The 13609-nt window shown below is 39.7% G+C and overlaps 1 long non-coding RNA gene across 1 annotated transcript in view; it reads right to left on the bottom strand.

The window, feature by feature from the left end:
- LOC108634200 overlaps nucleotides 12216-13609 on the bottom strand; it is a 34399-nt gene continuing 33005 nt past the window's right edge. The window contains exon 5 of the long non-coding RNA XR_001917454.1: nucleotides 12216-13071. This is a non-coding gene — a long non-coding RNA (uncharacterized LOC108634200). The remainder of the gene's footprint in view (nucleotides 13072-13609) is intronic.

The raw sequence follows: 13609 nt of genomic DNA, 5'->3' as shown, positions 1-13609 counted from the left end.
AAATAACACAAAGGAAAGTATTAGAGGTAAGGGTATTGTGTGTTAGTTTGGGAGTCGGAAAAGAATTCTTTGAGAAGATAACATGTAAGCTGGGATCTGCAGGGTGTGAATTGTACACATCAGCACCATTCTATGTAGATGGAAAAACATATAGAAAGGCTGGAAGTATCTGAGGACGTATGAAAAGTTCAGAAGACCTATCATGATAAGTAATGGGGAAGAAGTGAAAGGTAGTTATGAAAACACATTGTGACTTGGCTAGTGGGAACATAAATTGATTTGAACATTTTGGAAAGTACTTTGGTAACAAGAAATAAAAATCTCAAAAAGTAGTTCTTTGATTCAACAATTTGATATCTGGATGTCTATTCTGCTAAAAATCATATGAAATACAGAAAAAGATTTTTAAGAACAAAGATTTTACAGTGCATTTGTAACAGGAAAATAAATGACTGCACAGAGATGAGCAAAAATATAGCATGTGAAAATCAAGAAATACAGCTAACGAAAGTCTGTTTATGAAGAGTTTGTAACAATATTAAACATTATATTATAAACTATTTTATATACTTAGAGAAAGAAACAGGTGCCGTGCAGGAATGGGTCCATGTGAACAATGCTCACACCATGGTCTGGATCACAAGTGAGGAATTCGCAGAGGAGGATATCCTGATCTCTGTAGGAGTTACTAGCAAATTAGTCTCGCCTCTCATCTGCAGAGAGATACTATCTTTGCTGTTTGGATTGTCTCCAGGAAGAAGAGGGAACATCTTGTGTTTACTATCCTGGTCATCAAACAAATAGGTTCTTCGACTGGCATGGTGTGTGCACGCTCAGTCATGTCCGGCTGTTTGCAATCCCACGGATGGTAGCCCACCAGGCTCTTCAGTCCATGGAATTTTCCAGGCAAGAATATTGGATTGGGTTGCCAGCTACCATCTTTTCCTCCAGCGGATCTTTCCAACCCGGGGTTCTAACCCATGTCTCTTGCATCTCCTGTACTGGCAGGCAGATTCTCTACCACTTTTGCCACCTGGGAAGCCCCTTTTGACCTCTAGAGAGACACCATTTCTAGCTTCCAGGGCCTTGTGCTAAGAGAACAATCCTGAAAAGATAATCTCTCACAAGATGTGTAGAAATGCCATGGAGAATTGGCTCCTTAAATCCCTTATTAATATTTTTATCATTTTAACTGATGATAATTCTTAATGTTATTTTAGCCAGAATTATTATAACAAGCATATAATATTCATAGTTGTGTGAAAAAGAGAAAGTTGGCTACATAGGACCCAGGTTTCCCTCCCCAGAAGTGTTAGCCAATCTAGGAAAGTTTTTGCCACTAATTAGCTGTAACTCTTCTCTGGACTCCAGTTTCTATTAAATGACAGTTTAAGACTTGTTGGCTGTCTAATCTCTATTCTACTTTAAATTCTGTCTTTTTGTTATTCCATATGCGGAGGAGGGGGACACGTATAACTTAGTGAATACGAACAGACTTAAATCACTTTATTTGAAGTAATTTGTCCAGTTGTAATCTCAAAAGTATACAGTTAAGTTAATCCAATCAAAGATCTAGTACATCTTCTGTGTGCAGAAACATAAATATAAAGATTTATATAGATTTAAGATCAAATTCAAGTAGTTTTCAAGGCACATATTAATTCCACAGGCTATTTCTATAGCAAAAACACAGCTGTGATTTTAGAGATAGATAATAACAAGATGTGGTAAAGACTACTGTACACTTAAACATACAAGGAGAAGCAAGGAAACTAGAAAGTTGAAAAATATGCTGCTTATTAGTTTCTCCATTCGCACCCAAGTATGACTTTCTCAATTTGTAAGGTGTTATATAAAGAATTTTGTCTCATTGTTCTGTTGTGGAAAGAACACTAGCATCAGAAGACAATTTTGCCATCCATTTGTATTATCTTGGGAAATTCTCTGAGGTTTAGATATTCTTAATATAAAACAAAAACAGGCTTTACCGTAAAGAGCTGCTATTAGGATCACATGTGTTGATGTAGGTGAACGTGCTCTGTAAACTGTAACATCTACAATAGGAATGTAAAGGCTTATTTCTATTACATTGGGTGGTGATGGTGATAATACACAGAATTATCTGTTAAGGGATCTGTGGTGGGGAGAGAGGGTGACTGACTTAAGGAGTGCACCTTGTGCAGAGGGGAAAAAATAGGCAAAGAGGTACGAAAGTTTCTATTTTGTTTGTAAAAAGTTTCAATGTGACAAGAAAACAGAGCTTAGCTTCTTGGTGGCAATTTCACTACTAGTTTATCACTGATGTCTGAAAGTCCACTTTTATTTCACTTGTATGATTGATTCCAAGACATTCCTGTTATACCAACTATGCTTAACCTTCCTTTTTCTGTAAAACTGCTTTGTAACATACCTGCTTCCACCAACAGTTTCACTGTGTGCGTGCTTGCTCAGTCATGTCCGACTTTTTGCGACCCTGTCAACCGTAGCCCACCAGGCTCCTCTGTACATGGGATTTTCCGGGCAGGAGTACTGGAGTGGGTTGCTATTTCCTTCTCCAACTCAGAGACTGGATCTTCCCAACTCAGAGACTGAACTCATGCCCCCTTCATTGGCAGGAGGATTCTTACCACTGAGTCACCTGGAAAGCCCCACAGTATTCGTTTAATTCATCTATTTGTCTGTGTTTTTGAGCATGCTACTAGTGGTGGGCCTAGGGTGGAGCAGGGGCTCTAACTAGAACTATACAGGCTTGGATTCGCTTTAATGAAGGGTTGTTGGATTTAATTGTCCCCAGGTAACATGCAGGCCCTTTGGAGCACTATGACAAAATGTGCCTAAATCATGATCTCTCCACTAATAAAACTGAAAAACCACTTCTAATTTCACTGTTGACTAAGATCCTGTTTCCTACACAACCCCTTCGTGATACTAGGAAAAGGGGTGGATTCAGAGTTGAGTAAAGCTCAGAGAGAGCATCACAGCAGGGGAGCCCTCAAGTGCCAGAGGTTTCCTGGGAGCTAGACTGAGGAAAGGGGAAATGGAGCAATAGAGACAACACTGAACTTCCTCATATTTCTTCCAAGAATTGGCCCTCCCTGCCTTCAGCAAACTCATGTTCGCAAAAAAGAAGAACTGTACTTCCACAATTTTCAAACATGGAATTTTCAAACAAATATGAAGTTATTTTGTAGGATGTAAGGAACAAAATGAATCAACATGTATGTAAAAAGGTAATATGTCTCATATTCATGCACATGGCTCTTTTTCATAGATACATATTAAAGTAGATCCTGTTGGATTAAGACGATACAATTTTATGTAAGGCAATCCATCGTTAAAATGTGTGTTCTTTAGGAACTACCTTTAAAGGTAGAGCCATTAAGAGAGTAGTGAAATGGAGAGAATGACATTTTAAAAATTATTTAAAGTGAAGATTTTATATTTGAAAACATGGAAGGGACTACCGCATACCATCTTTGAGAAGCAGCTTTTGGTATTCTCTGCCCAAGTGTCAGGAAAACGAGATTTCAGACCAAACTTAATCATTGAATACTATCCAGCTGGTGATCTTGGACAAGTCACTCAGCCTCAATGGGTCTGCCTTGACTTATCTGTTTTGTGTTAGTCAGATATGTCTTAAGGATAATCGGGAGATTGGACAAGGAAGTGGAGACCCACGCCAGTATTCTTGTCTGAAGAATCCCATGGACAGAGGAGCCTGGGGGCTGTACAGTCTATGGGGTCGCAGAGAGTCAGACATGACTGAGCAACTAAATAATAACAACAACAATCAGGAAAGTATTTTATAATCATGAAAGTTTCTGAATTAGATTTAGGAATGATAGTTCCCTGTGTAAAGACTTATCAAAATTCTAGTCATTTGAAATTTGGTTACTTGAATGTCAGCGCAAATAGGATAGTACCTGCTAATTCTGATATTTTGCTTTAATTTTTAACAGACGCAACCCTCATAAAAACATGAAATAAGTATAGCAACGTACAGGTGACCACCTTGCAGACAGCCCCCAGCTTATAAATCAGCGCAAATAGGATAGTACCTGCTAATTCTGATATTTTGCTTTAATTTTTAACAGACGCAACCCTCATAAAAACATGAAATAAGTATAGCAACGTACAGGTGACCACCTTGCAGACAGCCCCCAGCTTATAAATCATGGTAAACATTCAACCCAGGTCAATGTCTAATCCCCATACTCTCTCGTTGTATCACAGGCCTTATGGACCCAAACTGTTATGGTATAAAAGTAAAAGTAAACTTTCCTATCCTCCAAAACCCCAAAAATCAAACATTGTCTAACATTATTGTGAGCTTCTGTTTCCCTCTGTGTATTATCCCTTGAGAAATTGTAACAATTTAAGAGACATTTCTATTATTTAACAAGTATCTCTCTCATAGAGAAAACTTCAAAATCAGTCTGACAGAGCTCCCCAAACTACAAGATCTCTCACTTTAGGGTGTGTTAGAGTCATTTTTAACTACCTTTGTTTCGAAATGAGAGCAACTACCACCCTAATGGGGGTTTCCCAGGTGGCTTACTGATAAATAATCCGCCTGCTAGTGCAGGAGATGAAGGAGACATGAGTTTGTCAGGAAGGTCCCCTGGAGGAGGAAATAGCAACCTACTCTAGTATTCTTGCCTGGGAAATTCCATGGACAGAGGAACCTGGCAGGCTACAGTCCATGAGGCTCCAAAGAGTTGGACCTGACTTAGCAGCTGAAGCAACCGCCACCACCCTAGTAGACGCTGTGGCCTGCAGGGGTGCACTGTGGCCGTGAGAGCTGCTGAGCAGCCTTGGAAGGCGTGTAATTATCCACAGGAAGAGAAAGCTGACCCTGCGGTGGCTTTAAGAAACGAGGAAATGGTTTCTATAGATGCTGACGAAGCTCTCACATGTCCAGTTGGAATACATATGCCACCCAAACCCAGGATGAATTTCCCTTTATTTTTCTCTTTTGCTTCATCTTTTCTTATACAAAGAAAGGGTTTGAAAGAAAGAAGTAGGACATTTTTATATGGGAGATTTTAAATTTTTTGTCTTACTTTCTTATCTCTAAAAGTAGAAGATTGGACTAGGTTTATTCTTTTAGTTTTGGTATGCCGAAATCAGAGTTTTACATTTAGAAACTTATTTTAGTTAGCAGCTTATAAAACATTAATAATTTTTAGGAATAGGCAGAAATAGGCTTACTTCTTCCAAATATAGAAAGGACCAAGCATTTATTGTGTATTTATGACAAATTAATACACCCACATACATCAATACTGTTTTAATAGTAGTCAACTTCTTGAATGCAAACCAGCATCTCTGGAATGAAGTGAGGGAAACAGGAAGGTTTAACCCAAAGAAAACGTAACCAAAAAAGAGAAAAGCAATGCATGAAGTGTTTTCTATTAACTTCGCTGCTGCTGCTAAGTCGCTTCAGTCATGTCCGACTCTGTGTGACCCCAGAGACGGCAGCCCACCAGGCTCCCCCATCCCTGAGATTCTCCAGGTAAGAACACTGGAGTGGGTTGCCATTTCCTTTTCCAATGCATGAAAGGGAAAAGGGAAAGTGAAGTTGCTCAGTCATATCAGACTCCTAGTGACCCCATGGATTGTAGCCTACCAGGCTCCTCCGTCCATGGGAGTTTCCAGGCAAGAGTACTGCCATTGCCTTCTCTGGATTAACTTTGCTAGATATTGTTGGGACCTAACAAACGCCATGATAGGCTTCAGGGACTAAGGTAGGACTCACGGGAAAAGCTGAGTCATTGCCCAGTGAGGTCATCCCCGCGGATGCCAGGACTTGTCTAATCAGCATACTCCCCATAACCTGGTTTGAGTTTATCAGGACGTAAAAGACATCCCCCTGCAGCCAATAGCCAATTAGTAAATACCAGGAAACCCCTGCAGCCAATAAAGATTAGCCAAATAGTAAATACTAGGAAACTCCTGCAGCCAATCAGCCCTTGCCAACTCTCAGTTCTAAAACCTATAAATACTGCTGTAAATCTGGGCTCGGGGTTCCTTGCTCCACTCCACTGCGTTGGATGTGGCGGGAGCCCTAGCTCGAGCTAGAAATAAAAACCCTTCACGCTTTTGCATTGCTGTGGACATCTTATTCTCTCAGTTTTGGGGACTCAGACTCTGGGCATAACTGATATCAATAAAAAATAACTAGATAAAATAATTATAGTTTAGGAACTATTTTTACCATCATTATATTTGTTAATAACCTAGACATGCTAACCAGCTTTGCACCTGTCTCCCCATTCTGCCAAGGTTTTCAAAATTTATCAGTCTATATATTAAGCTCTGCCATTCACCCACCTGCCTGATGCCCCTGCCTCTACTGAGGAAAAGGAAAAAGGGGAAAGAAGAATTCTAGTTGTCTCTCTCCCCAGCTTTTGGGAATTAAGTCACAACTGTTTTTTCTTACAGTGTCCCTATTAACTAGCAATCACCTATGAGTAGATGAACTGACACCTCTTCAACCTGAAGAGGGGAAGAAGTATCTGAAACATTGATAGGAGCGTCCCTCCCCAGTAGAAAACTGAGGGCCCAGTCAAACTCTTAACCTTCTGCCTTGGGGGCTTAGATACTTGTTTTCAAGCACAAAGGATTTTCTTTGCTTCTAGGGAGGGAATAAGAGCAAAGCTAGCTCTTGCTGAAATTGCCAAATTGAATCTTTTCTGCTTCCCTTCGGACGTTTCTTTACTCCCCAGCTGTAAATGATTTATTTCTCCTGGGGAAAAGACTTACATTTAGCAAGACTCTTTAGTGATTTCATTTCAATCTTCCGTTTGAACAGATACACATTCTTCATTAATAATGAAAGAAAATTCAATAGACAAATGAACCAGAAATATGAGTTAGCAGTTTAAGTGAAATAAAAATATTTAAATTTTTTCCAATTAATTCAAAATGTATATTAAAGTGTGATATTAATTTTTGCCTGTTACAGTGATAAAAATGTAATAAATAGACTTAATATCCACTGTAGCCGAAGATGTGGGAAAATAGGTACCTTGCTACATTACTGATGAGCACAATAATGGAAATAGCCTTTCTGAAGAGCAATTGACGATATTGATAAAAAGTTTAAGCACATGTAGTCCTTTGACTCTGCAGTTCCATGGGCTATGGGTTCATTATAGCATTGCTTACAATAGTGAAATGATGAGCAATAAAAGAGAGGTAAAGCCAATTAAGGAAAATGCATACTGTGACATTTTTGGAGATGTTCAAACAGAATAAGGTAGAGGCTTACATATAGACATGGAAAGGTGGACATAATGCATGATATGGAAACAAATTACCAGGTAAAGGAATATGAGTAATTTCATGTTTGTATATACAAGAACGAAACTGAGATAATCAGAACACTCTTCACAGTGGTTGCCTTGTGGTGCAGGGGTAGGGAAGCAGCGGGGCGCGTGCACTGCAGCCTTCCAAATGAGCGCTTACCCTAATACTCTGCGAGGCGGTGGGGTTTATCACCCCAATTTTCATGTTGTAAACTCAAAGAAAACGCTTAAAGCAAAATTTCAACCTTAATACATTTAAAGTAATGTGAACATTTTCTCTATTTATTCCCCGCGCACATATTATTTGAATACTTTATGCCATGAATTTTGCCAAACAACTATAATATATATGCAAATACACATTGCACACACACGCACACACACACACACACATCTCTGCTCTCATAGAGCGAACAGACTGTGTGCATGCATGCTTTCCTTTACTTTCTTAGAATGCATACCTGCTATTATTCTTCCTGTTTTATTACCTAATTTAGTAATTATTATTTTGAATATTCCATCAAAGAGAAGTTCCAAAATGGACATAATTATTGCCCTATAGATGCACACTTAGGATTAAGTGGCCTAATACAGGGGTCCCTAGAAGGAAAACAGTTACATTAACACCTTCCCTTCCTCTACCTCTAGTAACCAACTACCTTATATACCACTTTCATTCTGACAATAGCAATATAGTGTTAGTGTCCTGATTTTACCAATGAGAAGTTCAGAGAAATTTTGTAAGGAGAATATGATTCACTGCCATGTTAAAGGAAAAAAAAAAAAAAAAAGCTCCTTCCAAATTGCCTATTTCAGTTCAGGAGCTTGATTAATGGTTTCATAATCATTATGTTTAATCCATGAAAAGCTCCAACTGGATACATATCTCAGATTTGTATTTGAGGGAATTCAAAGAAAATAGTCTTAGTTCACATCAGGGACTAACTTAGCAGGCTGTTAGCAAGAGTATCAAGCAACACTAGTGAGTAATCCCTCTCACCGTGAGAACAGACTCATCCCCACCCAAGTACAGGTGTCAGGTGAGGAGGAATTCTCCGTTTCAAGTCTGCCTTCCTTGTTGTTACCACAATGGACACCCTCAGCTAGTGCTCCTTAGGTGCAATTAAGTTATTCTTCCTCCTTCGTATGTCCTCAAATCCCCCTTGACATTTTGGTGGAAACCAGAAGAATGAAAAGAACACAGGACCGGACTCCCCTGGTGGTACAGTGAATGAGAATCTGCCCGCCAAAGCAGGTAAACGGGATGGATCCCTGGTCTGGGAAGATTCCACCTGCAGGGGAGCAACTAAGCCTGCAAGCCACAAGGGCTGAGCCTGAACGCTGCAACCGCTGCAGCCCACGTGCCTAGAGTCTGTGCTCCACAGCAAGAGAAGCACCGCAAGGAGAAGCCGTGCACTGCGATGAGGAGGCCCCACTCGCCGCAACTAGAGAGCCACGAGCAACAAGGAAGGCTCAGCGCAACCGTAAATAAATAAGTGGATTTTTTTTTTTTTTTCAAGTGCAGGACCGGGCACTGCCGATGTACTTGATGTGAGGGGAGCAAAGGCAAAGAGGACGCATGAGTTTAATGGAGAGGCTGAGAATAAATTTAGCTTTAGCACTTCGCGCTGGGAAGATCACCCCTAAACAGAAGCTTCCTTTTCTTACAGAAAGCACCACACCTTCTGCCTCTGAAGGACTCCTAACTGAAGCAGGTTTCCCCCTCTCCAGAGGTCGTAGCCTGGAGTGCATGGTCTTTCCCCTTCTCTTCTGCAGAACCCACGGGTTTTTTTTTCAGTCTACCAAAGAGGTTTCAAAGCTGCTTCCCCACATCTTCTGGAATCTTGGAGTCGAAACTCTGCATATTCACTTATTAAAGGACAGACTTGTCATGCATTTCAGTTGTGCCTAAGGATGTTAGTATTAAGTTATGCCAACCTACTTTACTCCTCCAGAGGCAGGAGAGTAGTGGTTATGGGCATAGAACTTCAAGTTAAAAGGTTTTCATTACAATCACCAGTCTGCTCCTGATTAAATTTTGGCAATTAAATTTTGGCTAGCTCTGAGCCACCTTTATATATATACAGTTCATGGGGTTCTCAGCAAGCATACTGGAGTGATTTGTCATTCCCTCCTCCAGTTGGGTGGTTGGATGGCATCACCAATCAATAGACATGAACTTCAGCAAATTCCCAGAGACGGTGAGGGACAGAGAGGCCTGGCATCCATGGGGTTGCAAAAAGTCAAACACAACTTGGCAACTGAACAACAACAACAACAACAACAAGCTAGCTTTTATATAATGACAAAACTATTCTATTTTTCATAAAATTGTGAATATTAAGTGTGGCTGGCCAGCATAGGAAGCTCTCATCGTCATCATCATCACCATCATTAATATTTTATAGGTCTAAAAACCTTCACAACTTCCATGTTGGGTTATAATGTCCATTCTTTCTGACCTCAGGCTTGAACGTTTCTTCAACTGTGACTCATTTCCCATCTCCCCTGACTTCCCTGGAACTGGCCTCATTTCACCTGATGCTTGTCTAGCCTTTGGAACTATTAGGATGGCCAAAAAGTTTGTTCATTTTTTTTTCTGAACAATAGCTCTAGTAGCGCTTAGCTGTCTTTAATTCCATTTGAAACATTTTTTTTAGATTGTATTGTGACAGCTATCATGTTATTTTAGTCACCAGCTATCATATCAATGTGCACTTAATAGAAAACTTACCAAAATTGGTAAATTGTTGTATAGCCAATTTAAGATTGAGGGTGGAAGAAAAAAGCAACACTTTCATCATATTATATTTTATTATTTCAAGAAAGGTAAAAATGAAGCTGAAATGCAAAGAGCCTTGTATGAAGAAAGTGCTGTAACTGATCAAATGTGTCAAAAGTGGTTTGTGAAGTTTTGTTTGAAAGTTTCTTACTGGACAATCCTCCATAATCGAATACAATAGTTGAAGTTGATGGTGATCAAATCAAGATATTAATTGAGAACAATAAATGTTATACCACATGGGGATAGCTAAAATACTCAAAATATCCAAATCAAGCATTGAAAATCATTGCGCCAGCTTGGTTATGTTAACCACTTTATGTTTGGGTTCCATAGAAGTTAGAAAAAAAAAATCCTTTTGGACCTATTTCCACATGTGATTCTCTACTTAAATATAAAGAAAACATTTCATTTTTGAAATAAATTGTGACAGGCAATGAAAAGTGAATATTGTACAGTAATTGTTTTGAGTGGGCTTCCCTGGTGGCTCAGACAGTGAAGAGTCTGCCTGCAGTGCAGGAGACCCAGATTCAATCCCTGGATTGGGAGGGTCCCCTGGAGGAGTAAAGGGCTACCCGCCCCCGTATTCTTGCCTGAAGAATTCCATGGACAGAGAGCCTGGCAGGCTACAGTCCATGGGGTCACATGGGGTCACAGAGAGTCAGACACGACTGGGTGGCTAACACTTTGATTTGGGTTTCCTCAATGGCTCAGTGGGTAAAGAATCCACCTGCAGTGCAGCCGACTCAGGAAATGCAGATTCAGACCCTGGGTGGGAAGATCCCCTGGAGTAGGAAATGGCAACCCACTCCAGTATTCCTGTCTGGGAAATTCCGTGGAGAGAGGAGCCTGGCAGGTCTCAAAGAGTCGGACATGAATGAACACATGATGCACAATGTGGAATGAAAGAGACTGTGGGGCAAGTGGAATGACCCGCAAGCAACCGCACCAGAGGCCGTCTTCCTTCAGAGGTGATGTGTATGCGGTGGAGTTAGGAGGGAATCTTCTATTATGAGCTCCTGCCAGGAAACTGAATGATGAATTCCAACAAGTACAGCTCCCAATTAGGCCAACTGAAGATACTGCTCGAGGAAAAGTGTCTGGAATTAGTCAACAGGAAATGTGTCATCTTCCAGCAGGATAACGCAAGACCACATGTTTCTTTGACAACCAGGTGAAAGCTGTTATAGCTTGGCTGGGAAGTTCTGATTTATCTGCTGTATTCACCAGATGTTGTACCTTCAGATGTCCATTTATTTAGACCTTTACAAAATTCTCTTCATGAAAAAATTTCAATTCCCTGGAAGTCTTTAAAAAAGCACCTGGAATAGTTCTTTGCTCAAAAAGATTAAAAGTTCAGGGAAGATGGAATTATGAAGTTGCCTGAAAAATGGCAGAAGGTAGTAGAACAAAACGTTGAAAATGTGGTTCAACAAAGTTCTTGCAGAAAATGAAAAATGTATCTTTTATTTTACTTTTAAAACTGAAGGAACTTTTTGGCCAACCCATAGAAGGTTCTGTTGCTCCTTGACATCCTGGATGACAGTGCCCCTGTTGAGTACCAGTCAGGACCCATCAGAACAGGCCTCTGTTTCTTGCACACTGGCTAAGATTTCAAGAAAGGCTTTTCTATTTTCAGTGACTCAAAGTTTCAACCCTCTCACTCTGCACTTTCAAGCTTTCCCAAAACTTTAATTGTTGTCCTTAGTCTAATCTGGCTCAAGAGTGATTTATGTGAAATTCTTTGAAAATTATAAAGTGCTGTAGAAATGTTGAAATTGTTATTGCTCCTGTCTTCCGCTTAGCTGTTAGTAACTCTTATCACAAAATTCTGATTATTATACCTAAAACACTGGGACTTCCCTGGATGTCCAGTGGTTAAGACTCTATGCTTCCAACTTAGTGGGTGTGGGTTCAATACCTGGTTGGGGAAGTAAGATTCCCACATGCTGTGCGGCCAAAAGGAAAACTACAAAAATCCCCCCAAATAAAACTAATGCATCAAAAATCTTATTCACATTTTGATCTTTTCTGTACTTCTACATGTACAGAAAAGTTACACATTTACTTATATTCTGAAGGAGAAGGTTTTACAACATCATTTTTTTTTGTAGGATACTTTTCCAGATATTTGAGGACTTATATAGTTTCTTGGTCTTTCAATTCAATAAAACCTCTGTAGTTATAGAAAACTGGGAATAAAGTTAAGTTATTTAAGATGTATCTAATTCTTTAAGAAAAACAGTTTAGTTAGTTTCTATTCATAATCATAAGTCTATTAATCAAGTCTTGATTTAAGATCTTATAGAAAATTACTTTGATGAATATATATATATATTTTACAAATTATGAAGCAAAACGCTTTTATGGGATAAATGTCACTATGATATTATTTAGATCACTCTTGCTCTGATATATTGTCATTCAATAACTACCTTGCATATTAATGATAAATACAAACAATCCTATAGAAAAATGGAGAATGGCTGTGAACAGCCATTTACTAAAAGAAATATAATCAATAACAATTTTTAAATGGTTACAACTTGAATTAAAGCATAAAACTTAAGATGAGGCCTTATTAAATTTATTTTATTGCCCAAAATATAAAAGATTTATAATGTCCAATGTTAGCTGTTTTGAGCAGCACTATCCGGTAGAACTTTGATGAGGAACAGATACCTTAGTTATTTTTCTGAATATGGGAAGATGCAGGAAATTAGGCTCATAAAAATTTCCCCTGAAAACATCCAGCTGTCAGAGAGCCAAATCTTTCAGTTTCTCAGAGCACAGAGGTCTCATCTCGATTTTGCTCTGTATCCCCTTCAGGTTGTAGTGTCAGTGACGGCAGTGGCTGGTGGCTTGGTCCTTATAGAACTGACGGTGTCAGTCTCGTTATAATTCTTTCCCTTCAGTCTTCATTTTGACCCCGAGTTGGCAGGCGTTTCAGGATCAGTTTGTCCCTATGAATGCTCATTCCTAGATCAAGAGACAATTTCGTTATTACGTCACTCAGTTTACTTATATTGGATGAGGCCCTGTTACAGGAACTAAAAGCCTCTGGATCACCGGCCTCACTGGTCCAGAAAGTGACTCCATCTTATTCTTTTTTCCATTATCTTAGAGTTGCTGCTGCTGCTAAGTCGCTTCAGTCGTGTCCAACGCTGTGCAACCCCATAGACGGCAGCCCACCAGGCTCCCCTGTCCCTGGGATTCTCCAGGCAAGAACACTGAAGTGGGCTGCCATTTCCTTCTCCAGTGCATGAAAGTGAAAAGTGAAAGTGAAGTCGCTCAGTCATGTCCGACTCTTAGCGACCCTCTTAGAGTTACACTATTACAATTATTGATCTTATAGAACTGTATTTGTTCAGTCATTTAAAGTATCCAACCATCATTAATTTTTTCTGAGGCTCAGGCACACATTTGGCAATGTGGGCAACAATAATCTTATAAAATAGGCAGAATAGCATTGAAACATACACAGGGCCATATGTAAGGTAAACGACCAGGGCAAGTT

This window comes from Capra hircus, chromosome 29 (assembly GCF_001704415.2).
Source record: "Capra hircus breed San Clemente chromosome 29, ASM170441v1, whole genome shotgun sequence".
Classification (NCBI taxonomy): domain Eukaryota; kingdom Metazoa; phylum Chordata; class Mammalia; order Artiodactyla; family Bovidae; genus Capra; species Capra hircus.
This window is presented reverse-complemented; position numbering and strand designations above follow the sequence as displayed.